Here is a 27,543-nt window from a genome sequence, read left to right on the forward strand (position 1 = left end):
AGAGCAAACAGGCAGCGGTGAGGAGGATGGGTTGAAAGCTGAGAGACTGAAGGCAGCATTTGTAGAGGTGACTTGGGAAGAGTAAAACATGAAAGGAAGTGGAGCAGGAGGTCTTGGTGACTGATTAGGTGGAGGAAGAAAGGGAGAAGGTCAGATCAAGATCATTCCCAGGTCTCTGGCTTGGGGGTGTAGTGAGAGGATGAAATGCCTGTCAGGGAAAACAGGTTTTATAGTATTTAATAAATATCTGCTGTTTTTGCATGCACAGCATCTCCTATCTCTTCTTTTCAATATTTCCTTTTAAAAACTACCCCTTCCCTGCTCTCAGGTTATATGGTTTAGAAGAGTTTAGCTGACTAGTCTCCCATGTACTTCCTTCACTCCCATACACTCCTTCCCACCTGCTGTCACACATACCACTCTCCCCTTCCAAAAACCTCCAGGACTGGGCTCTTAATCAAAGCTGAGTCAAGTGGCATGGTCCAAATCTCCGGCGATAGGGTCTGATTCAAGCATATGCATGTGATCAAAGTGGTCTACTTAAAGTTAATCCTGAATTCTCTTTTTCTCAGGAATTAAGCCTAAAGCTGCAGATGAAAATTTTGCCACCATGAAGAAAAGAGGAAATCAGAATTGGATTCTTTCTGAAGTTTTCCTTTACAATAGCTAGTATATGCCCTTTCCTACTTGAGCAAGTATAAACTGGGTTCCTGTGATTTGCAACCAAGTGTCCTGACAAACACAAGGATGAAAGACAACTGTGTCTCAATAAAGAAAAAATAGTTTATTTTTATGAGTGGTGGATTTAAAAAACCTACATTACTGTGACAAGAGTACCTTAAAACATTTAAGTCTACAGAAGGCACTTAGGGACTTTATAGCAAACTCTACACTTAATAATGAAAAGCCAGACCAGATCGTTTTAAAAAACGTTACTGCACCAGATAATGGCACATCCACTCATTCAATTAACATTTATTGAGTGTCTTCAGGGGTTTTAGACATGTGCAATAAAAATGATAAAAACGTATTCTTTGGTTTGAGCTGGTCCATCCAAGGTCGTTCCATAAAGAGCAGCTGTGTATGCTGTTCAGACTAATTGTGTGAAGTTGGAGAGGCCAGGTGTTTCTGTCTGGCCCAACAGCTGCACTTTGTGGTAAGGGCACCACCTGAATTTCAGTCTGGCCATAAAATGAGGCTGATGAAACAGCACCTTGCATGAGCTTTTAGGTGAAAGGCAGAACAGAACATGTTTAGAATTCTTCTCCCTTCTAATAAAACATCCATTAGCGTTTATGAAGGAGTCTGGATGAGGCATTGTGCCAGACCCTCTTTTCTTTATTTTCCATAAGAAAACTCCACCACAAGCATGGGTTCAACTATTATTCATGCATCTACACTCTATGGAAATATGCCTAAGTTGTCACCTCCTGCCTTCTTACCTCTTGCTTCCCCATGGCTAGGCCGAAATAAATCTTCAAGTGTTCATCTGTGGTGAGCATTTGTTGGTCTTGTCACCCTATTTCCATCTCCACTTCTGATAGCAGTGCTCCAGTGTCCTTTAAGGGTGAACCTACCCACTTTGCATTGTGTGCTGACCTGGTGTGGCTGTCAGTCAGTGCTACTGGCTCAGGAGTGTGCATGCTACTCAAATTAAGTCAAAGGTGTTCTCTTGCCTGGTATGCTTAGTTTAAGGGCAGAACACTCTAAGGGCAGACCTTCAGCTGTGCCTTGGAGAAAGAACATCAGTTCTACTCCCCAGGTAATTTCTGTTTCCATCCTGAGAGTAGTGGTTCTGACTTCCTTTTGACATCTTAGGGAATCCCTGGAGGTTGTATTTTGTTTTCTGTTGATATACACATAAAGAAACTTAACTATATACAATAGTGCACTGTGATTTAAACACTAAACAATAGCTAACATTCATAGCCTACTCTGCAGCTTATAAAGTACTTTCACATTCAATTTATCTCTTTTAATCAACATTTCTGGAACTGAATTTTTCTCCTCCCCCCAAATAAATCACTTATTGATTTTTCTATTTCTTACAAAAGCACAATCATTCTTTCAGTCACTTAAGTTTTTTTAAATCTCAGAATGATTTCGACTTTTTGCTTTTACTAACCCCCATAATCAGTCACCTCATCCTAAATATGGGATCTCCCAGATCGATCCCTTTCCAATTTTCCTGCCTCCATTTGTGTCAAAACCATCAACTTTCAACAATGCTCAGCTCATCTTGCCACCAGTCTCCTGTCTCCAAACCATCCCAACACCACTGTGAGAAGGATATGACTAAAATTTCATTATCATTGTGTCATACTTCCTCTACCTGGGGTCTATAGAAAAAAAATTGCAGGACAATGATTTACTGGACAATTCCTTAACCTAAATCCTAGGCTATTGCTAAGCAGGCTCCAATATGCTCTCCTAACATATTATTTTCAGCAGAAAACATCTGCTAGACACAAGTATCCTCAAAAATGTAGTAGATCACAAAAACTGGCTCTAATTTTTTGCAGCTCCTTCTCATCATAAGTGGACTCTTTCTATACCCCTTGAATCTGGGATAACCTTCTGACTTGATATGGCTAATGGGAGAGTAGCTAATGTGATTCAAGGTGAGGCTTTAAAGTTGCTTTTGCATTGCAGGTTGTTCTTTTGCTGCTCTTACAACACTGTTTGATTTGCCATGTAAAGAAGCCGAGGGGAGTGTGCTGAAGAATGGGAGGTACGTCCCAGCCACTCGTTATGTTACCCTGGCCAACAGTCTGATAACTGCCAGACATGTAAGTAAAGCCATTCACAATTATACCACCAAGAGACTGAAAATGTCTGAGGGAACCTAACTAAGAATAGCAGAAGAACCATCTCACTGAGCCCAGCTCAAATTTCTGACCACCAGAATCATGAGCTATAGTAGCAATTTTAAGTAACTGCGTTTTGTGGGGATTTGTTATCCAGCAATGAATAACTGATATTTAAGCTACTTCGATCACTCTCTCCTCAGAATTCCTTTTCAATTACTATTTAGCGTCTTAGGCACTCAATTATGCAATGTGTTCTTCGATGTTTTGTATCATTTAATTTTCCATGGGTCCTATTTCCTATGAAAATGTTCCTTGTGAAAAGACTATGCATTTTAAATTGCTATATTACATATAAGCACAAAGTAAATGCACGATAACTATTTAGGAATCAATTAGTACCTTCCCAGGGCCCAGCTATCAGTCTTTTCAATTAAAAATTATTTTAACACATATTTTGATCATTAACTTCAAAAATGTATAAAACCGCTAAGATGCAAACCATAAAATATAAAATCTAGTTACCTAACCTATAAAGTGAAAAATCATGCATAGTACATATGATACTAGCAAACAAGTTATTGATTCATTTTCCATAAATAACTTCCTGAAAGTGAATCTGTATATAAATCAAATGGGCACAAAAAATAAGTATATAAGGGTAAAAGTTTCACAGAAGCAACTATTTGATTTTCACCAGGATATCATTTTTCTCCCAAGACACATATTTCTCCTATGTGGTTTGCAACTGTAACCTGACAAACTGCCAAAAACAAAGCTTCTATTCTAAGAGTGTTACTGCTTCTCTTGTTGCTATTCAATTAGATTTTGCATTTAAAAGAGAAATTCCCTTGTGTTTCCTATAATGATGCACCTGCTCCTTGGGAGATTTCCTCTTTTGACAAGAAATGCCTTAAATCTGGCAAGAAAAACAGCTCCAGGCTTTTTCTGATAATATCAAAGATCATTTGTTTCTATTAGATGTTTGCGTGGGTTTCCCTTAAGAGCAGTAAAGTACTGCTACAATTTCTTCCAAAACAATAGCACGCACAAAGTTTCTTGGCTTGCATTTCCACTGTACACCTGCACCAGAACAACTGTCTGGAATTAGCAAAGTTGTGACAGAGTAGACAGAGAAATGCATTTCCTTTAGTCACTTCCTTTTGGATGTCGACAAATGGTAACCGTCAAATTCATGAATGCAGCATCATTTCAAATCTACTGTCTGTAACTTTTCTTCATGAAATGCTTGCTACGGAGAAAATGAAATTTATATTCAAAATTACACCCCTTCTTTTCAAAATCCCACGCTATATTTTATTTCTAACTGAGGTGTCCAAAAGATCCTTAAGAGAAGCACCATCTTTTACTTTCTGATTCCAGACCTGTTAATGCATACATATTTAGTTATGGGTAATCCTCAGTTAATACTCCCTTTCCAGAGAGAATTCCGCGATCAGTACCAAAATACTGCACCTTCCAAATAGTCCTGAGGACTCCTTAAAGGTGTCTCCTTGTACTCTAACCATGCTGAATGTAATTTAACATTGAGATGCATCAGAAACAGTCAATAGACTTTCTCTCCCAGATGTGTACACATTAGCGTACTACACCTTGTTCTTTGCCTTTTAAATTTTCAATATGTACAAATGAAATACAGATTTCAACCCATTCCCAATTGGGATGTCTGCTCCATAAAAGAAAAATAGGTTTTTCCCTTCCTACAGATTCAGCAACGAAAGTAGTGCTTGAAAATTACGTGTTTAGAGTGACACCTTGGAGAACTGACATACTCTGCACACATGTAATCCTCATAAACCTCCCCAGACAGCCCTTATTTCATTTTGCAAACTGCACCCTGGCCAGGCTCCACGGCACGTGGTGTGTGGCGAGACTGTCCTGCAGCAGTTCTCCCGTCCTCTGGGCTCTTTGATGGGCACTTGTCAGTAACAGCCAAGAGGAATCCGATCCTGCCTCCAGCAAGTGAAAAGGGGCACCGACAGTAATGCTTCCTTAATTAACTTTCCCAAGGAAAGCAACGTTCCCACAGGAAAAAACAACACGTTCCCCCCTCCTAGCGGTCCATTGAAAATGAGCAACAATGCTGTTGCCTTTTTGTTTCCTAAGACTTTCTTCGCTGCAAGCAGTAGCGTGTTCCTCAAAGAATGCTAGTATTTCCTGTGGAAACTGTATGGCTGCCAGTAATGGCTCATAATTTTCCCTCTTTTCTTTTCGTAAAAATGAAATAAACAAAATGTGGCCTTTGACAATAGCTAAAATTGGATTCACCCCACTTACCACCTGCAGATGAAAGTCATCGCCAAGAGACAAGGCCAAGAGAGAAACATTACCCTCTGAAATCCACGCGGACCAGCCTGGGACGCAGGACAGCACTAGACGGAGGCTGACGGAGCCCGGGCTGGACAGGGCAGTCGGAGAGCTGGTGCTGATAAGCGAGGGGCGGCAGCAACACCAGACGTCCCTCTTCTACAGCTATTATTACCGTTGTTAGTACTGTTGCTATTACTATTACTTCGCCCCCCCCCCCCCCCCCCCCCGCTCTTCCGAGCCGCGGCACTGCCTATCCGATAAGATCCCGGGTGGCAGCAAGAATAAGAACCACATAAGGCGGGCAAATGAAAAGAACAATCCTTTGGAAACCGAGGCGGGGGTTGTTTCCCCCTTTCCCCAGTAAAGCAGCCGCTGCCGCCACCACTGTTACTATAGAGACCTCCCCCCAAACCCTTTCTGCAGAGGCGCCTCTGCTGCCCGGAGCAGCCGAGACTCGCGGCACAAAGGGGGCTCGGGGCTTGGGGAGCACGGGCGACACCCGCCGGGGTCGCCTGGTGCAAACTTGGAAAGGCTGAGCCGCCGGCTCCCCGCCTCCCGCCTCCCTCTCCCGCCTCCCCGCGGCGTCCGCTTGGGACCTGGACTCACCCGGGGCGCCCGGCGCGCCGGCAGCTCGGGAGCGCGAAGGGACTGACGGACCGACGGACTGACCGCAGCGGCAGGAGCAGAACAGCCTCGGCCGAAGCAGGCGGGCGGCGGAGGCGCTGCCGCGGCCCCGCTACGTCACAATGCGGCCCGGCCGCGGGCGCAGCTCCCCGGGCCCCCCAACGGCGGGGGCAGCCTGGGCGGCCGCGGCCCGGAGCCGGCGCGGGGGGACGCGGAACGCAGCGCGGGCGCCCGGCCGGGGACGGGGGCGCGGCCACTACTGCCACTGCCGAGGCTGCCGGGGCCGCCGCGCCCTCAGGCTGCGCTGCGCCCCTGCGGCCGCCCCAGGCCAGCTAGCCCCGCTCGGCCTGACTGACAGCGACCCTCCCCGCGGCGCCCCCGGCTCGGCCCACGCCCCTCCCTCGCCGCTTCCTCACCAGGGATCCCCCGGCCTGCCCGCCGGCTCCTGTCCACGAACCTGCTCTTTCTTTACCTTTCGCTCTTTTTACCTCGACTGCCGTTGCTTTTCTCCAACTGGGGCTCTCCTCTCCTCCCCGCCTACTTTTTGTCCCCGCTTCCCACTTTTCTCCTCCTGCCCCCAGCTTCCTTGCTTCGCGGCCTCTCCCCCCTGGAAATCGCCCCCTCACCATGATCCAAGTGTTAACCGCTGCCATCTCATTGGTCCCCAGACCATTCCAGGGTTCCAGCATAAACCGGGAGAAGAGACTCGGGAAGGCGGGGAACGGAAGGTGGGCATGGCCCTGGGAAACTCATGTCTGAGAAGCCTTTTGGCAGAGTATTTTGCGTTGGCACGGAGTCTTCACCCCCACCCCTCCCCCCGAAGCTCGCCCACCCCTGAGGACGTGGCCAAGGAGAGGAGGGCAAGGGTGGCTTTGCCTGCCTTGAATGTTCTGTTCTCAAGTGTGAGTGGATGGAGAAGATGTTGGGCTGAAATAAAGACTTTTTAATTCAACGACGTTTCAATATACCAATGGCCCTACAGTAATATTAACTTTACTTTTATTGTCTCTTAATTGTTGAGGGATTGGGGGTGGGAGGCTGCTGGATGAGGCGTCAGCAACGCCTGCAGTGGTGACTACTTCTTTCCCTATTTCCGAAATGAAATCAGGGGTTGTGGAAGCATTTATGGTAACCTTGGCTCACGACTGTCTTGCTGTTGCCCTCTGGAAAGCTTTAAATGGTCTGAGAAATCTCTTTCCCAGGCGAGATGGCTTGGAGAAGTTCACTCAGCAAAGCCATTGAGGACCACACTCTTGTTCCAGGGTATGGCTGCTTGCCTGATGCTGCCCCAGAAAAAAGCATGAGGAAGTAAGTCTTGGTCAGTTTAGAGCCATCCTCATTCCCATGCCAGTTACAGAGGACAAGAGCGGCGCCAAGATCCTAGGACACCCGGCACTATCTGAGTAGTGGCAATGGGGATGTGTGATCTTGTTACAACAAGACTGGAAGGCTCTGGTTGTTTAAAGCTGGGGTTTCCTGGGTGACTAGCCTAAGACTGCCTGCAGTCTTTGGAGTCCACAGTGTACTAGGAGGGCATAGCCGGAGTAATGCTTGCCCTGGACCTGTTCGGAGCAGGACCATCGTCATTGAAATGAGGACTAACTTGAATGCTAGCAGAAGACATTTCTCATGCGTCTAATTCCATTTCCTACTGAAAACCTAAATTTCTTTCTCGGCTTTTGACATAAACAGCCAAGAGCATGTCCCGCGGTGTTGTAATTTGTTTATTGTAATTTATCGTGTGTAAGTCTTAAGTACATACATGGAAAGTGGCTTCACAATTTTAAAAATACACATTATCCCCCAGTAGAAAATATAAAATTGGATGACATCATGTGGCACTAAAAATACTTGAAAATATTGGGTTTAGTTTGTTCACATCTGGTTAAAATAAAACTGCCTTTTTTTTGCCTAGTGTAAACTTTGAGAAAAGCACATCTTGCTTTCATCCAGTAGATATGGATGGGATTGGTGTCACCCTTGACATGATCTACAGAGAACATACTTCATTTCCATTCTCTTAAATATTTTGACACCCTGTTTTCTGAAAATCAGATTTTAATTTATTGAAGGAATCATTTACTGAAGAATTGTAAATGGTCATCTCCTTCCAACTGTCCTAAATATTCATTAGCTCTGGTCAAGCCAGGTGTTAATTCAGTACAAATGATTCAACAAGAAGGGGTCTGATAGTGCTGTAGGTACAGAAAGTGGGTTGTCCTGGGAAATAAAGTTTCCCATTTTTGCATAGCCAAGGGAATAGCATGCCACAGTGTAAAAGAGCAACGTTTTGAGTTGTTGTTTCGGATATTTTCCTCTATTTTTTATAGTTCTTTTGTTATTTTTTTTGGTTTCTAACATGTTTTTGATTACATATTTAGCATTGTTTCCATGTGATTGTTTTTACAGTGTGATTTAAATCTAGGCTTATATACACTTTCCCACATAGGCTGTGTGTTTGCTTTCCTTTGGACTGTTTATTGGTTTGCTTCTCCTGTGCATACCCTTGCCAAATTCAAACTACAAATTGATATACCAAAGTGTGGAAGTAGTCCTTATGTTGCTTCTTACTGACAACCAGTTTCTGGCATTCAGTTTTCTAATCAAGCAGCTGCCTCTATGGGCTAGTTATTCCCAAGACGTGGCTTAGCAGCCCAGCCACTGGCTCGTTTACCATTTTTTAGGATGCCCCACCCATGCCTGCCACAGCACAGGGTGTACTCCTCTTAAAGCACTTAGCATACTTCTGTTTCTTGTCTGTTTCTTATCCCCTTCTATTCAATTGTCAGTTCCCATCATGATGACAGGGCGTACATATTACTCATATTTGGATCCTCAACACTGAACACATTTTTATACTCAAGAGTTAGCTACTGAAAATAATTAGTACAAAAATGCATTTCACTCTGTATATCATCTGCCAAAGAGCTGCCAGTAATTTGTTCATTTAATTATTACAATTAAACATCTGTCTCCTCTATCCTTTTACCCAATTTCTATAAATATATCTTTATAGTGCTACAAAAATTGGATAAAACTACCATAACACTATTGACGATCAAATAGAAAAAAAGTTCCTTGTTTTTTCTATTTTTAAAGTGTAGATTTGACTTAACCATCCAAATCTATGGTAAAAGCTCAGATTTTTTATTCTTATTGATGAGTCTGCGTCATTCTGATCCTGGTTGGGAACTATAATTGGTCAGGTCAGGCTGCTCTTTTATTCTGGAGCTGAGTTTTATTTGCTTGGCTCCCACTGTATATATGTAATTATAAGTTATTTATATCAAGAATCAGACTAAATATTTATGCAAATTTGATTATATCAGTCAGGATAGGTTAGGTTGTGCTACAGTAACAAACAATCCCATAACAACAACCCCAAACTTCCATAGATTAATAAAAATGTATTCCTTGCTCCCACTGTACAACAGTTGCACATGGGCTGCATCTTTGCTTCATGTCTTTCTCACTTTAAGACTCTAGCCCAAGCCTGGTATAGTGGCCCATGCCTGCAGTCTCAGCACTTTGAGAGGCCAAGGCAGAAGGATACCTTAAAGCCAGGAGTTTGAGGTTACAGTGAGCTATGATTCCTCTACTGTACTCCAGCTTATGAGACAGGGTGAGACCTCATCCACCCCCGGCCAAAAAAAAAAAAAAAAAAAAAAAAAGATTGCAGCCCAATGGAGGAGGCACTAACAACAATATTGCTGGTAATTCTAGGTAGAGAAATACATCCCTCCAGTATTTTATGCTAGGAATTAAATGCTTCGGCTCAGAAGTTACACAAATCACTTCTGCTCACAGCTCAGTGTCCCGAACTAATTGTGTGGCTCTACCAAATCACAAGAGGACAAAGAAGTGCAATTCTTACAATATTAGAATAATCCTAGAATATTTGGTAATAATTAGAATATTTGGTAAATAATCCTTAGAATATTTGGTAAATAATAATATGAGGAAATATGAACATATTACACTTCACTGTAGATATTATAAAACATGAGAAAATTCTCTGGGTATTTTACATAAAAGCCAGAGAGCTTAAGGATAAAAACGGATGCTGAAGAGAAGTATAAATTCTATAGCAGTTTTAATTTCGTAAATAACTGCAGAAAAAAAAAGAGTAAAGAACTGTGGACTTTGATGAAGAATGATTAGGAACCCAGTTTTTGAACATTTTTGAGTTTTACAAGGAAAGAAATCATTATAGAAAAACATGGAGTTACCTAGTTTTCTAGCAGGTTTTAGGTCACGCTCACATTTTCTCCCCACCTCCTTTTCCCTGAACGTTACCTCCCTTACCTTTTTCTTTAGGCCAGGGCACATCTTTTTGGCCATGTGCGTCCTTGTGTGCTCGAGCTGGGTGTGACTAACAATTTGACATTCCTCACCTGATCTGTTCTTTGTGCTCGCTTTTCACTTTTAGAAAGTTATTTTTTTCCTTCACTATTTCTTTTTTTCTCTCTTCTTGTGCCAAGTGTTAGTATTTTGCATCTTCTTAGCACCTCTGATAGTTGTAGTGGGGAGGGAGATGAAATCCAAATCCAAAAGCTTAACTACTTACAATATAGCAGCTTTAATAAAAGATTTAGTGTAGAAGAAATCTTATGGATTGTTAATCTGATTCCTTGAGATTATCCTGGGATTCCAATTAATTCTATTAATCTGTTTTACCCATTCCTACATATCATTCATCAGCAGCTTTGTTGTTGGTATTTTAAATGGAAAGTATTAGACATGTGCAAAAACACAATCAGATAAATGAGTGTCTTGCCATGTGTTATGAGGCATTTTGGGGCAAAAATATAGAGAGACTATCCACAAGGGACTAATGCGTTTTCTAGAAATCATGTGATTTGGGGGCTGTGATCTTTCCCCTGTGCTTATCTTCCATAACGAGTTACTATCAGAGAGCATAGTCAGTCTGGGTAGCAGCTAGAATATAGACAGAAGCTATGAATTTCAAACTCCATTCAGGCAGGCAATGTATAAGCTTCATGACTGGATTTAACTACTCTTACTTTAACCCAACAGCTGGGATTTGGCAGGTTAGCACTGAGGCTGACTTGGGCTCACTCTCCACCTAGGCCTTGAGAGACTCTGCCTCTCTTCACTCAGCTTCATCTGTAAACCTTCAATTTTGATTTAAAAGTGGTATTTCTACAGCTACCTGAGCCCCATTGGACTAGTTGCTTTCCTCAGGGATTCTATTCACATTGTCTTCAACAAGTTGCTTTTTCCTGGATACTTTTACTGGAAAGCCTTTACCCTCCCAAGGTGGCCTATAGTTTTCAGGTGTATTTGAATGACTCCCCTTGGGTCACATCACGTCTCCCTAGCTGTCCACTATTGCCCTGGTCTGAATCAGGTTTCCAGTGACAATGGTGAAATCTACCTGAGCCTGGTGCTTCCAGAAAACAGTGATGATTGAGAAATCCCTCAGCTTTTTAGTGTTACAGGAAATGGCTCACCACAAATAGCCACCCTTGCCCATGTGACTTAAATGAAACTCTCAGCCCACTCTTTCTCACGACCCCCATAAGATTCACAGATGACTCCTTTGTTTACCTAGCACGAGGCCAAACACAGACTTTTCCCTTTTTGCCTGGATCTGCTGATAAGACCAGACACAGACCCTTCAACTTCCCATTCTCTATCTTATGAATGATTAGCTGAGATTAAAACTGTTTGTCACTCTGAAACTTGCTAGACACAGAGATAAACATTTCCTCTTCAGCTAACTGACCTAGACTTTCCCTGACTGCAAAACGACCCAAACAATAAATCATCCCACCTGTAACTTGTCTATTCTTCCTCGTAAAATCTAAGGGCAAATCAACCTACAGAAACATTCTGATATTCAGATTTAGGGTGTTCTTGTATTACAAGAGCATGAATAAAATCAATGTTCTCTGGTTCTTTTCTTTGACACCATCCTTTCCCCCTTTGTATTCTACTGTTTTTTTCATCTTCATTAATAACTACTTTAGTCACTAATGTAAAATGATATCATGGATCTGTTATTTAAACAAAAAGTGGTTATTTTAATAAGGAAGAGTGTTTAAAACCCTACAAATTGTACAGATTTATTCAATTTTTTCTTAGGTTTGTTTTCTCTATTGGTGAAATAAATAGCCCTCCTACATCAGAGTATTCATCTTGGGGATAAAAGAATATGCCATACCCTTGCTGAATGGGAACCACATTTATTTTCATAACATGACATATGTGTATAGCAATATCTTAGTTATTAAATATGCAGACACGTCCTCTAGTGGATGCTACATCATAGAATTAATATACAAAGGCTTCCAAATTAGTAATTTGCCTACTAGGTTATACTACTTTCCAACGTGGGCAATAGGAAAGAGAAATATTTTCTAAGATGCAGGCCTAGAATGGGTGCTTTCAACAACTGGTATATCTCACAGATTAAAGACTATGTAAGGTGAGAGGGAGAAGGGGATGAGAGAGATCCGTAGGGAGGGGCACCTATACTTTCCCTCCCAGAATGACTCCCTGATTATAGGCCAAAATGCATAAAACCAAACATCACCTGGGGCAGTCTGGCCTTGACTGGGGATTTCCATTTTCATGAAAAAAAAAAAAAAAAATGACAAAGTCCACTTAAGACTGAAAAAATTGGGAAATCTTATGAAATTTATATTCTGTAAACATGGAGTACTCTTGGGCAAGGGCGCGTTTAGACACTAGAGATTTCACACGTGTGCATAAACACAGATTAAATCTCTAACTGAAGGTTTTGGTATTTGAAATAAATTTGATTAGGTTGCTTAAAAAGGAATGCAGGTCAGCTGAGTGTGGTTAAATGATTTGAAGAGAAATGCAGGTCAACTTCCGAACACCATGCCACATGCATGTGGATCTGACATGGCTGCAGGCTATAAAACCAATGAAAACACATTCCATTGATTACTTATCAATTGTAACAGCATTATATTTTTAATTGATTCTGGTCCTAGAGGTAACTATTAAGTCTCTTTTCTTCATTTTGATAATAATTTTACTATAGCATATAATCTGTGCTTTGATATTACTATAATATAAATCCGCTGATATAGTTGGATTCGGAGTTTCTATTGTCTTTATAATACAAGTAATTTATCTTTTTATTCATCTATTCTAACTTGAGAGCAAGGACATGCATTTGGAAATAATTAGATTGATTTATGGATGATGCACATGGCTATGAAATGGAAAAAGGGGATTTAGATTCATGGGGATTAAAGCTATAACTGACTTTAGTCTCTGGCTTTATCTTTAAGCAGCTTTTAGTGAGTTAATAGGACAGAAACTTGTTCCCCTTGGATAAGCTTCACAAATACGTTAGAATCGTTACATCTAAGTAGCAGCAGAAAGCTGTCAGTGCATGGAATGCTTAAGTAATTATAATCACCACTGTTGCAAACCAGAATAAATCCTAATTCCAAACAACTTTTGGGAAGAAAGACTAGTTCTGAAAATGAAGTAAGGTTTTCAGTCCTCTTAGGTATGACTATCTTGTGAATTTTACTTTCTTCCCCAAATTTGTAGCTTCTAGTACCAAATTCCCTGGACTGGGGACATATGGTCATCTTTATAAAAAAAACAAGGAGAAAAATGCTAACTACATATTGAACTAGATGAAAAAAAAAAAGCTGATGGCTGATTTAAAAAAAAAGTTCCTTGTAAATCATGGGGAATTTTTAAAGGTGGTTTGTAGGAATAGAAAAGAAAGTAATTATTGATGGAATAAATGCTTTTAAATGCAAAGTCCAATGTAACCCTATAGTATAGAGGACTTAAGGATGTTAATCCAAGGGTCAGACTCCATGGGTTCAAACCCCAGCTTTACTTATTTTATCTTTAAAGTTATTATTTATTTATTAAGACAGAGTCTTACTCTGTTGTCCCAGCTGGAGTACAGTGGCATGGTCTTGGCTCACTGCAACCTCTGCCCCCTGGGTTCAAGTGATTCTCATGCCTCAGCCTCTTAAGTAGCTGGGATTACAGGCATGCGCCACCATGCCCAGCTAATTTTTATATTTTTAGTAGAGACAGAGTTTCGCTATGTTGGCCAGACTGGTCTCAAACTCCTGGCCTCAAGTGATCCACCCGCCTCAGCCTCCCAAAGTTCTGGGATTACAGATGGGAACCACCACACTTGGCCCTATTTTATCTTCAACATTATTTAATATACCAGGCCTTATTTCCCTCAGCTACAAAATGAGATGCTAATAGTCTCTACTTCAAAAGACTATGAGACTTAAATAAGCTAATATTTTTTAAAAAATTTACAATTAAACATACTAAGAGAATTACTGTTTGTTAAGTAAGTAAACTCTATAATGCCTGTGGAGTATGGGTGAATCCATTTGAAATATGGACCCTGAAGCTGAGTGCTGGCTAGCTGGCTATAAATATCCTTATTTCTCCACTTGTATCACGGCATTAAATAGAACTTGAATTATTTGCTCCTTAAGCCACAATAATAGTATATCTTATATTCTTATGTGGTAAGTGTATAGTTTTCCACAACCCTACTTTTATTATAGTCACAGTATGTGAAATGTTATTTGGAAAACCTTTTAGTTCATGTTTAAGTATTGCCATTGGTTCTCTGGCAATTTAAGGCATTTAATATCTAGATCTTCTCATTTGATACTAAACTTTGGTTTGTAAACAGCATTAACATTGTACCCAGACCTCCAAAGATGATTTGACTCATAACTCAAGAACAGACATAGAAGAAGAATTTTCAAAAATGAAACATCTGTAGTGAGAGGAGTATCATTAGCATTTTAAACTCTGTACTGATTTTAATATGATTTTGATATGTTTGTCATTAATTTGTTATCAGTGGAAAAATACAGTTCTTGAAAAAATACAAAGTACTTTTCCATGCATTTATTCAGCAAATATTCTTGGGCACCTGCTATGTACTGGGCACTGTGATAATTGTTTAGGCTCTGTTGAGGTGAACAGAATAGGCACAACAGACTGCCCTTACGGACAGTCAATAAACATGTGTATTTCCTTGTTGCTAAGTGCTATGAAGACAAAACCCAGATAGCTGTGGCAGAAAATAAAGAGAGGATCTAATACAGCCTTGGGCAGTTACGGAAGATTTCTGAGTTTTGAAGAACCAGAAGTTAATGATGTGAATAGTGAATAGAGGAATGTCCCAGGTAGGGGAGGCAGATTGTACTGCTGAGTGTCCATCCAACAACCACCCAGAAGCCAAAAAGGTGTGCAGAGTGTTTCCCAAATTAATTTAAGTGATTAAGGAGGCTTTAATGAGGCTCATGTGCAATGTACCCCTTGGACTGGCACACATGCATACAAAAACAAAAACAATCGTCACCACCACCACCATTAACCATAGATGCAGAAAACACAAGTGGAAATGTTGATATATCAAAGTGCTTGCAAAGCCTTGGTGTGATCAATGTCGCCACATACTACTCATCCCTAGAAAGCAGGTCTAAAGAGAAAGTAGAAACTCCTAGGGCATCCTCTGGCATGAGGATCAATCACTGCTATTAGAAATGTGTAGCCAAGGTAAAAAGGAGATTAATTGTTCCAAAACCTTGGAGAATTGAGACTAGAACATAAAATAAATGTAAGAGCAAGTCAGGGGTAGCAGAAATCATGAAGGTGATGAAAAGTCGATGAGAACCATAAATAACCAGGTAGATACTTTTTTAAAAATGTCATTATTTAATATAGAATTTAACCTAAGAATAACGAGCTGTAAATTTTGAGCACTTCTCCTCACCTCTAGCTTTCCACGTTTTCTAAAATCTGTCCTGACTTTGGAAATGGGTTTTAGTAGATAGATTGACTAGGGGAAAAGAACTTGGAATCTTGGTACAGATTTGAGGAAACAAGGATTTTTGAAAAAAACAATTTTATGTTCACAGTATCCTAAACTACTCAGAACTATGTAGTATTATATAAAATGGTCATATGTCCAAAATGGATACTTTTTTTTTTTTTTTGAGGCAGAGTCTCGCTCTGTCGCCCAGGCTGGAGTGCAGTGGCGCGATCTCGGCTCACTGCAAGCTCCGCCTCCCGGGTTCACGCCATTCTCCTGCCTCAGCCTCCAGAGTAGCTGGGACTACAGGCGCCCGACACCGCGCCCGGCTAATTTTTTGTATTTTTAGTAGAGACGGGGTTTCACCGTGGTCTCGATCTCCTGACCTCACGATCCACCCGCCTCGGCCTCCCAAAGTGCTGGGATTACAGGCGTGAGCCACCGTGCCTGGCCTAAAATGGATAATGTAAGTATAGCCTACAGAGTTCTTCTAGTCCTTCTATGGCACTGTTTAATACAGTAGCCATATGTAGTCATAGAACATTTGGAATATAGCTAGTCCGAATTAAGACGTGTTGTGAAGGTAATAGATACACTGGATTTCAAAGTCTTACTTTGAAATAAAATATTCCAAAGTAAAAATTCACCAGTAATTTTTAATTTGAAAAAATTCGGTTACTAGAAATTTTAAAATGACATATTTCAGTTATGTAGTATTTCTACTGGACAGTTCTGTTCTTGGGAATCTGAAAAATCATCCCCATCATACCTGCTCCCTAAACATCCATCCCAAACCATTCCATCAAAACAGATGGCAGTGTTGTCAAAAGGGGGAAAACAGGTGGCTAACTAGCTACAGGTTTACGTGAATGGTAACAGATGAACGTGACAGTTACACAGTATGGGAAAAATTGATGTTTGCTAGAAAACTCATCAATAAATGCTAGACGGAAATTACTGATGTGCTCTGTAGATGTTCCAAAAGAAGGAAACTGGGAATATTAAAAAACAAAACAAAACACTATTTTATCCTTGTGTTCAGTGGCTGAGGGGCTGCAAAATATATTGCCGTTCAGGTCTGTTGTGCTTCTTCAAACAGAAGGAGAGCCTGCATGATTCTCTAATCCTATACCTAACATCTCTTTTTCTTTCTCTCTCTAAAACAACTTAATAATCAGGAAATAAGCCGTCACAGTCAGTGTGTTAAGAATCCAGTGTGCATTCTGCAAACTGCATAAAAATAGTCTCACTCCAAGTAGACTATGCAACAGATGTTGATAATACTTAAAATGAGCTGAAGACAGAGAAAAACTATTGTATCTTTATTCTTGGCTAAAGAAAAATCTTTTCCCTTTAAAAGATCTACATAAATGTAGGCCCTTAGCAAACTAGCTAATATGTCAGGCTTCAAAGGACTATACTGTACACTTACTGTTTTACTAATCCTCTGGCTTCCCCTGTTTTGAGATAGTTACAGAAAAGTCCGTTTTGGAATATTTCCCTTTGGCTTTAACACTTGGCAGAGGAGTCCACTGTCCTCTGCTCTTCCTCGCATTAGTTATAAAGCTGTTTGTCATCTCCAGTATCCGGAACACCTGCTTTTTAAAGGACTGCTGGCTCAGGAAAAAGAACATAAGTTATTTTTATGCAATAACTCACCAGCTCAAGACTTTCAAAAACCGTATCTGAAACACTGTATTTTTTTCCCTCATAATCAAATAAGGTGTTTTAAAAATCAAAATTTTTCATTTTACCAGAATTTCCTTTTAAGATAAATCACTGAAAGGCAAATGACAGGCCAGTTGAGCAAACCAGAGAAATAGAGCAAACTTTTTGTTCATAACAGGATACACAGGTAAGGAAACCAAAAGCAACCATGTCTTCTAATCCAGTGAGAAATATTTAGAAGAAATTATAGACACCTTGGGCAGGGAAACTTCAAACATTTAGGAAGCCCAAGAAAATGAAGGTGGCTCTGTTACTTCTTTATATGAAATATGACACTTAATATTCCATGCTGTTTTTGCCTGTTTAGCAGACCTTCTTTTTTCTTGTAAGAGCTGTTACCTTTTTCTTCTGAGAATTCTTCTTTCCCACCATTGATAGAGTGAACACTTGCCTCCCTCACTATAGGGATGGGCACATGACCATGACTAGCCAATCAGGGTCTCACATCCTCTTGGCCATAAAGATTGCACAGGGACAGATGATTGGTTAGACCTATTTAAAAAGAGGTAGTCTTTCTTGTTCTCTTACTTTTGTTAGCTCAAAGGGTGATGTAAGCCTAGGGCAGCCACAGTTGCCATCTTTGCTACCCTGAAGGAACACCCTGGTTGGGAATGAAAGCAATATAGGCAAAAGCAGTAATAAGAGGTAGAAAAAAAAAAGAAAGAAAGAAAAGAAAGAAAGAAAGAAAGAGAGAGAGAGAGAGAGAAAGAAAGAAAGAAAGAAAGAAAGAAAGAAAGAAAGAAAGAAAGAAGAAAGAAAGAAAGAAAGAAAGAAAGAAAGAAAGAAAGAAAGAAAGAAGGAAGGAAGGAAAGAACAAAGAAAATCTTGATGAAAAAATTTAACCCAATTTCTCTTTTATGGCATAAGCTTGTTTGAGTTGGGTTTCTGTCTCTTATAAGCAAAAGATTCATGAATAATACACAGTTTTAGCACAAATAAAAATTAGGTAATAAAAGAGAAAGAAATGAGGGAAGAAAAAAAGAATAAAAAGGAGAACAAAAATAAGAAAAGTAGAAATAATTCAGCATTTTCTCTTTTTTTTCTCTCAGTGTGCGATCAGAAACCACACACATGCCAGACACACACATTGGCATTCTAAAGAGAAAATATAGATCTTAAGTTATCCAGTAGAATTGAACATAAACTAAGCAAGTACAATAAAATTAACTAACCCTGGCAATTCAAGTGATCTGCCCACAAAAATACGGTTTTGAACAATACTTCTCAGCTCTTCCCATATTGTTTTTTTCTATTTTACCATTTTCCCCTTTTTAAATAAGAAATTGGCTATTTTAAAAAATTAATAAATGAATTTATGCTCATTTCAAAACACGTAAGTAGCAAAGAGTACACTCAGTAAGAAATAAAATTCAAATCTTACTCTTTTCAAACCTATTCCTCAAGTGCATCCTCAAGTGTACTCTTTCAGATTCTTTTCCTCTCATATATCAAAAAATTTTCTTTTTTAACAAAAAATGGAATCAAAATATATATTTTGTTCTCAATTTAATTCTTTTTTAAAAATTAAAAAAAATTAGTTTGAGACAGACTCTCACTCTGTTGCCCAGTCTGGAGTATAGTGGTGTGCTCACGGCTCATTCCAGCCTCAATCTTCCTGGGCTCAGCTGATCCTCCCACCTCCTCAGCCTCCCAGGTGGCTGGGTTTACTGGTGTGTGCCACTATGGCCAGGTAACTTTTTGTATTTTTTTGTAGAGATAGGGTTTCACCGTGTTGTCCAGGCTGGTTTCGAACTCTGGAACTCAAGCCATTTGCCCGCCTTGGCCTCCCAAAGTGGTGGGATTATAGGCATGAGCCACTGCACCTGACCAAATTCATCTTTTTTTAATGATTTAAGGTATTTTATAGACATCTTTTCATGCAAAAATTTATAAATCCACCTCATTTTGCTTAATGGCTGATTAATATTTCAGTGTATTGGTGGCCATTTAGTTTGTCTCTAGTTTTTGAGAGTATTTTTTTGTTTTTGCTATTAGTCCCAATGATGTATTAATAATAATAATAATACACAACTTTGAATATATTCTTAAACTCTTTTCTTTTTAAAAATTATGATTACTTGAATTATTTTTGCAGCAGTTCTCTAATTGCAAACTATGAACTAATGATCTAAGGACAAGGGCCAATGAAAACCTTCACCCTGCACAGATAGATCCTTGTGTACACTGGGTCTGATGAAATTGGCAGCAGCCAGTGAGGCATGATTTGACACGTGACATGAGAAGAACCATCAACATAAATTATCTGACCCAGGATGGGTGAGTTCTATACCCACGGTCACACATGCACAGCCTTTCCTGGTGCTCATGTATAACATTCAAATCATGCTCCAGGCTTACAGGTCTTGGCAGATGACTGACCTCTTAACCTACCTCTCTGCAGTTTTCATTGTCAGCTGCTGTCAATTACCACATAAGACAGTTAGTAAAACTGTTGTTCACCTTCAGGCACATGTCTGTTGTCCATTTGTCTAAATCAAGAGGGTTACAAGTACCTCTAATTCTGAATTCTGAGGGGGCATTTGAGTCCTGGCAGGATTGACAATACAATTGCTGCTCTTTAATCAGCCTAGTGGACAGGATTCATTTATTTTACCTTCTTTGAATTCCTTCCCGAGGAAATTTCGTGAGTTTTCAAACAGTTCAGTTTTTCCTTTTTTGCTTTTGTTATCATTATTAACCCCTCAGGCTATTTGGGGGGTTGCATAGTGGGTGGTATATGACACTTAAGTTACTGAAGCCTGACCCAGTTACCTTTAATATTTTCCTTTACCTTCTTCAGGCAAGAAAATTTGGAAAAACAATCTTTTCTTGTTGTGGTTTGTCACCTGGCTTAATTTTCTTTACGCTGGCATTTTTATGGTGGAAAGCAGTGAGATAAAATGTGCTGACTGACGTGTAACACTGCACCCTCTCCTTGTTTGTCCAGATAACCTGACTGGTACAGGATGTGCAGGTGACTGGCCTGTGACCCCAGAGAGACAGCAGAGCACACTTTCATTTATCGTTTATTGTTTTCTTCAGTTCCACTGAAAGTAAGAAAATAACATGAGAACTCTGTAATGGAATCTCCAAAGGTGGCAGATTATTAGCTCAAAAACCAGTGGCCAGTTAAAACCACAAGCCCTCCCTCTTTGTTAACAAGGAAGATAAATTCCTGATGGCAGATCCCTGTTCAACACTGACATTCAGAAGAGAGTCAGAAGCCCAAGTCAGCCAGAGTTCTGTGACTTCTCCTACTTTACTTCATTTGACAATCATACATGGGTCATAAATGGCTACCACCAAAGCCGTTCCCCTCCTTACTCAAAGTCAGGACTTGACTGCAAAATTGTGGGGTAGGCAAAGTTTATGTTGGGTACTAACCATCTCACTTTGCTTTTCAATGGTCTTCTGTTTCTCAAATAGGCCCTTAGTTTCATTGCCTCTACAAACCCGCTATTCTCGCCCTGGGATGCTGTGCATAGGACCACATTTTATTGTTTTTATTTTAAATCTGGAATGTTTACTACATCTCAGACTTTTCTGTCTTCACCCTACACTTGCCACCCAACTATACTTGTCTTGGGATCCACTCCCTCTGGATCCTTAATAGGATGTGGAACCAAGCTGAGAAATCTATACAGTTCAGGTCACTCATGGGTACACCTCTTGGGTAAACTATGCGTCATTAAGAAGGTCTTCCTGAGTCTGGTTAAGATCTCCTTTATGTAAAAAGAATGAATATTATGATGGGACTTCCGAGCACTTTCTTATGGGAGACATTTGGTGACAGAAATGCTTTTAGAAACTTCTCAAAGCACATTGGAGGCAACTCCCTACCACACTTAGGCCTGGCCTTCTGCCATTTGACAGGAAATTTCATGGAATATCCTATCAGAGCTGCAACTGTAGCTCAGCAGTCCTTAGCTCTCCTCTTCAGAGCAGGGGAAAGGAGCTCTGCCAGAGAACATTCTCCAATATGAGGCAGCCTCTTCATGCTCATCAAAAGAGGTAGTAAAAGATCTTGTTTGAAATGTATGAACTTCAGTGATTACTTTTCTCATGCTTCTATCGCATTTCCTTCATGGCTAACCTGCCCTCGTCTGTTATAGGACACACGGTATGCTAACTGCTTCTATAGAACCTCATTTAAATGCCCATCACTTGCTGTTCAACTAGAGAGCTCAAAAGAGACACACATTGGGTCAGGTGGGGATAAAGAAGACAGCATTGTTCCAACTGATTCAACTATTACCTTTGTCTCTTGTCTTTTCAACTCAGTCCTATCTTTTCTGATACTTTGAATTCCCTATTTCATATCATGATTGTTTTTTCTTTAAACCATATAGATTTTATGTAGCCAATCATATATTCTAAGCAGCTACTGAAATTGCAGTATGTGATATAATTTTTGATTACAATAATAGGGAAAAGAAGTTAAGGTTCTAAAGAAGAAGATTGTCTATTTCTCTATATTTCTTAAATATATGTAAAAATTCATTTCACAGACTGCAATAAATAAAATCCTTTAAATATAGCTCTACATTCAATTGATAATTAGTTCTCTAGCCAATCTCTCTAGTTTCATCTGTGTCCTTTTATGAGATAGCCTGGACTAGCCAACTGTCCTATTACCAAGAATATATTTGCCTGGCTACTGAGCTATTTTGGACATCATTCTATTTAAATACAATGCTTTCTAATTTTTCTATAAGTGACGATGTTTATTCAATTTACTTAGCTTTAGTACAACATCAAGAAAATTTCATAAGTATAACATCAATTAATTTTGTATTTAATGAAGTGGCTATTTGAAGGATTAAAGAATAATTAAAGACTTTGATTTGGATAGCATTAAACTCTCATAAATCAGTTTTAAAAAGAAAGTTTATTTACATTTCACTCAATTAAATTTGTATTTACCAATCATGTTCAGGAGAGAGGAATTACACAGTGAGGGGAGACTTCACTTCTTAAGAAATATAATAAAAATGAGATTCCAGTTATAAATCCTTAATCAGAGAATCTTAATCTTGGTGACAGGATATTAGGAACAGGCTAACTGACAATGTAAGAAAGACCTACAGTAGGAGGCAAATTTTCAAATCAATAGTGTAAACAATTGGCTGACATTGGCTAGACAAGAGAAACTTGTTTCTGAAAGCTGTGTTTTCCTCTTGGTCTCAATTTGGGAAAGGCTAAATATAAAATGTGAAGTGGCAAACAGAAATGAATCCAGAGATTTTAGGTTTTCAGCTTAGGGCTTTGCCATAGTCCTAAATCATCCATAGGATCTCATCACATCCTTCCCTCTTTTTTCCTTAAACCATCTGTAAAGGCAATAAAAATACCTGTCACCTTGGCGTTTTGAGACAAAAGGGCAAAAGTTTAGGAATAAAGTGGAATTCCTTTTGGGAGCTTTTTCTTTTTAAATAAAATACCCCAATGATCTGGGACTGTTTGGTCATGAAAATTGAACCCCTCCCCTCCCCCTACTTGGCCTAAAAGCATTTCCCACTCTGTAATGCAATTAACTCCCTATTAGCCGTAATACCTTCGTAGACTTCTATCACACATATAAGTTTGGAGTTATAGTACTTTAGCAAATTAAAAAAAAGAATTTTTATTTTATTCTTAAAAAAATTTTTGGCAGCCACAGTGTTGCTCAGCTCCAGGGACATCATTTACCCTTACATGTGCTTCAGAAGATGTCATTCACATAAACTACGAAGTTAGTGGTGCCCCCTAGAGCTGTTCAATGACATAACAAAAGCTAAATATATAATGTGAAGTAGCAAACAGAAATGAATCCAGAGATTTTAGGTTTTCAGCTTGGGGCTTTGCCATAGTCCTAAATCATCCTTAGGATCTCATCACATCCTTCCCTCTTTTTTCCTTAAACCATCTGTAAAGGCAATAAAAATACCTGTCACCTTGGCGTTTTGAGACAAAAGGGCAAAAGTTTAGGAATAAGGTGGAATTCCTTTTGGGAGCTTTTTCTTTTTAAATAAAACACCCCAATGATCTGGGACTGTTTGGTTATGAAAATTGAACCCCTCCCCTCCCCCTACTTGGCCTAAAAGCATTTCCCACTCTGTAATGCAATTAACTCCCTATTAGCCGTAATACCTTCTGTAGACTTCTATCACACATATGAGTTTTGAGTTATAGTACTTTAGCAAATAAAAAAAAGAATTTTTATTTTATTTTTAAAAAAATTTTTGGCAGCCACAGTGTTGCTCAGCTCCAGCGACATCATTTACCCTTATATGTGCTTCAGAAGATGTCATTCACATAAACTACAAAGTTAGTGGTGCCCCCTAGAGCTGTTCAATGACATAACCCTCAGTACTGCCCAGCAGGACATGGAGGTGGGGAAGCAGGTAGCCCAATTTGGCACAGGAATTCAGAGAAAGAGACATGCTGGTTAAGGAGGTGAAAGATCTTTACAAGGAGAACTACAAACACTGCTGAAAGAAATCAGAGACAATATAAACACACGAAGAAACATTCAATGCTCATGGATAGGAAGAATCAACATCAATAAAATGTCCATACTGCCCAAAGCAATCTACAGATTCCTATTAATTTACCAATAATTACTATTCCTATTAAATTACCAATGTCATTCTTCACAGAATTAGAAAAAAAACTCTGCTAAAATTCATATGAAACCAAAATGAGTCCGAATAGCCAAAGCAATCCTAAACAAAAAGAACAAAGCCAAAAGCATCACATAACCTGACTTCAAACTGTACTACAAGGCTACAGTAACCAAAACAGCATGGTACTGGTACAAAAATAGATGCATAGACCAATGGAACAGAAGAGAGGATCCAGAAATAAACCTATATTCCTATAACCAACTAATCTTTGACAAAGTTGATAAAAATAAGCTACAGGAAGAGGACTTTTCAAAAAATGGTTCTAGGAAAATTGCCTAACTATCTGCAGAAAAATAAAACTGGACCCCTACCTATCACCATATAAAAAAATCAACTCAAGGTGGATTAAAGAGTTGAACGTAAGACCTAAAAGTATAAAAGTCCTAGAAGAAAATCTAGGAAATACCCTTCTGGACATTGGCCTTGAAAAGAATTTATGACCTAGTCCTTAAAAGCAATTGTAACAAAAACAAAAATTGACAAGTGAGACCCCATTAAACTAAAAAGCTTCTGCCCATCAAAAGATACTATCAACAGAGTAAACAGACAACCTAAAGAAGGTAAGAAAATATTAGCAAACTGTGCATCTGACAAAGGACTAATAAACAGAATCTATGAGGAAGTTAAACAATTCAATAAGAAAAAAAAAACCATTAAAAAGTGGGCGAAAGACATGAATAAACACTTCTCAAAAGAAAACACAAAGTGGCCAATAAACATGAAAAAATCCCCAACATCACTAATCATCAAAGAAATGCAAATCAAAACCACGATGAGATACTGTCTCACACCAGCCAGATATGGCTATTAATAAAAGTAAAAAATAACAGATGTTGGCGAGGTTACAGAGAAGAGGAACATTTATACACTGTTGGTGGGGATATAAATTAGTTCAGCCACTGTGGAAAGCAGTTTGGAGATTTCTCAAAGAATTAAAAATAGAACTACCATTCAGGCCAGCCATCTTATTACTGGGTATATACCCAAAGGAAAATAAATTGTTCTACCAAAAAGACACATGCACTTACATGTTTATTGCATCACTATTCACAATAGCAAAGACATGGATTCAACCCAGTTGCCCCTCAATGGTGGATTGGACAAAGAAAATGTGGTATATATACACCATGGAGTGCTATACAGTCATAGAAAGAATGAAATCATGGTCTTTGCAGCAACATGGATTATCCTAAGTGAATTAACACAAAAACAGAAAATCAAATATCACATTTTCACTTATATCTGGGAGCTAAATCTTTGGTACACATGAACATGAAGACATGAATAATAGGCACTGGGGAATCCAAGAAGGCAGAAAGAGTGACGGGGGAAGGTTGAAAAATTTCTTGTTAAATACTACGTTCACTACCTGGGTGACAGGATAAACAGACGCCCAAACTTCAGTATCATGCAATATACCCTTGTCACAAACTTGTACATGTATCACCTGAATCTAAAACAAAAATGAAAAATTTTTTTAAAGTTATGCTGGTAAACAAATCCCTCTGGGAAATCTGTAAAAATATAGGGAAGGGTAGTAGGACTGGAGTATTGATCCAGTTTATTTAGATAGTAAAGAAAAGGCAGTTCCAGAAGACTGGCAACTTGGGGTAACTTCAGGGCAGACATTTTAAATATGCCTTCTTAAATACACATCCTGTCAAAATGGGTCACAGATCTGTGATTCTGAGAAAGTCTGCTCCTAGAAAAGCCCATCCAGAATGCAGAGGACCTGGCCTATCTGAGCTCAGAAAGGGAAATCCAGAGGTAGTCCAAGGGTAGTGGCTCATCTGTTGTCCTTAGGTTTTTCCTCCCTTTCGTTAATTTTAGCACAAAAAGCTAGAGATTTGGTCTTGCTATCTAAGATCAAGAGTTTGAGAATTAAACACAGTACAGAGTTAATTCAAATATGTATGTAATGAATATTAGCTAAATACTTACACTCTTAGAAAAGGATTGAGGAATTAAGAGGAAAATCAGTTTAAGGTATTTGGGTTTCAGCTTTATATAGGCGATTGTTTTTTCTTTCTGGCGTAATTTTTCAAAAACACTTTAGTCCTTTGTTTCTTGCATATAAAACTACTTAGACGCTAAAAACATAAGATAGTCAGAAAGAAAACTCACTGAACCATAAAGGTGATGAACTTGGTATCAAACAGGGATTAAATATTTTGATCCCTTTTGCCCTACAGGGAGCCCCTCCCTGTTTCAATAAAAGAAAACAAGTTCTTTCTTATTTTAACTTAAAAGATTGGAATTAAGGTACTCTAAGCTAATGTGAACATGATTTAAAATGTTTTGCATGTAAAAGAGCCAAGTTAGAGAAGGATTGCTTCAGCTGCAAGAATCATGTGACATCTAAAAAAGCAGGCACTTCAGAGGGGGGAGTTTTTCATGGTGAAGCACAGAAGCAGCAGCTGGGTCTCCAGCATTCCTGCTCATCCCAGACACTCCAAAACTGGGAAGTGAAGCACCAGCTTTATGTGTATGTTGCAAGAGCTTATCTTTACATAGCCTTTCTCTTAAATTCACCTTTCATCTATTAATAGGAACATCACCCCCTCCGACTTTCAACCCCTCAACACACAAAGGGGGCCTGAGGCTCAATAATGGGAGAAATCGTGGAGAACCCTTATTCTCTTGTGCTTTAATGACTAAGTGCCAGGACATGCCTAAATCACCATGAAGAAGTATAGATATACAAACTGTGAAAATGCAAATCTGCCATAATATTGGATTTTAAAAAAAATAGACAGTTCAAAAACAAATGCCATTGAAACAGGCAATGCACCTGGTGAAGGGATTTTTTCCACAAGCCAAAAGATATGGAAAATTCCATCAGGAGCTTGTCTCCCATAGCACCAGGATATAAAGGAAAGGCCAAACATGTTTTAAGCATAAGGAAAGCTTGCAGGTCAGAGAAAATGGGAAGATGTTTTAGGTATTATTGCATTTGATCCTAACTGTTAATGTTGTTTGCTATAGCACAGATGTATCAACTTGTGGTCAACCTTCTGTACATGCTGTACAAGGTTTAAATAGCCATCAGTGAAGCGACAGAGGACTTGAGGTTAGGTGCTAAGATAAAGTTCAAACAAAGAGTACATTTTTATCCCCTATTTGTTGTGCAGCAGTAGCAACGTTGTAGCATCACGTGACAGCAAATTGTGTTTGGGTTTTCTAAAATGTTCCATCTGGCTTAGCTACCCCGCAGCAATAGAATTTTTTGCGTATGTATATAAACAGGCTCTTAATCTATATGAGTTATGGTAGGCAGACTCACTCAAAGAACAACTTGGGGACTTTGCCATTTATACTGACTATGACCCATGGAAGAAATTGGTGCTCATTTATGACAAGAGTAGGAATGTATCATCATCTATCCTCCTTCCCCCACCCCACCCCCTACCAGCTCACAACTGCCACGTTGCCAGATCTATTGCATTGCACTGTCCTATAAAACAGCAAAGAATGTCCACTGAGAGATCACTGTAGCCGGGGGTGAGGACAGTCAGCCCAGACCCACAACAGACTCCCTCCCACTTTTCAAGACGATTGTGGTCCCGTG

At 39.5% G+C, this 27,543-nt stretch overlaps 1 protein-coding gene across 11 annotated transcripts in view; it reads right to left on the reverse strand.

Annotated features, from left to right (window-relative positions):
* The window catches only part of SNCAIP (synuclein alpha interacting protein), a 201,732-nt gene that overhangs the window by 146,990 nt on the left and 27,199 nt on the right, over positions 1-27,543 (reverse strand). For 5 of the 11 annotated variants that reach the window (XM_032156572.2, XM_058440562.1, XM_058440566.1 and 2 more), the window contains exon 1: positions 5,745-5,898. The exons of 2 other annotated variants lie outside the window; for them this stretch is intronic. The gene's annotated coding sequence lies outside the window, so the exon portion shown is untranslated. Of the gene's footprint in view, positions 1-5,105; positions 5,122-5,744; positions 5,899-6,388; positions 6,525-27,543 lie in introns of those variants that run through there. 4 more of the 11 variants (XM_058440568.1, XM_058440563.1, XM_058440570.1 and 1 more) reach the window with 2 other exon arrangements.

This window comes from Hylobates moloch, unplaced genomic scaffold (genome assembly GCF_009828535.3).
Source record: "Hylobates moloch isolate HMO894 unplaced genomic scaffold, HMol_V3 SCAFFOLD_6, whole genome shotgun sequence".
Classification (NCBI taxonomy): domain Eukaryota; kingdom Metazoa; phylum Chordata; class Mammalia; order Primates; family Hylobatidae; genus Hylobates; species Hylobates moloch.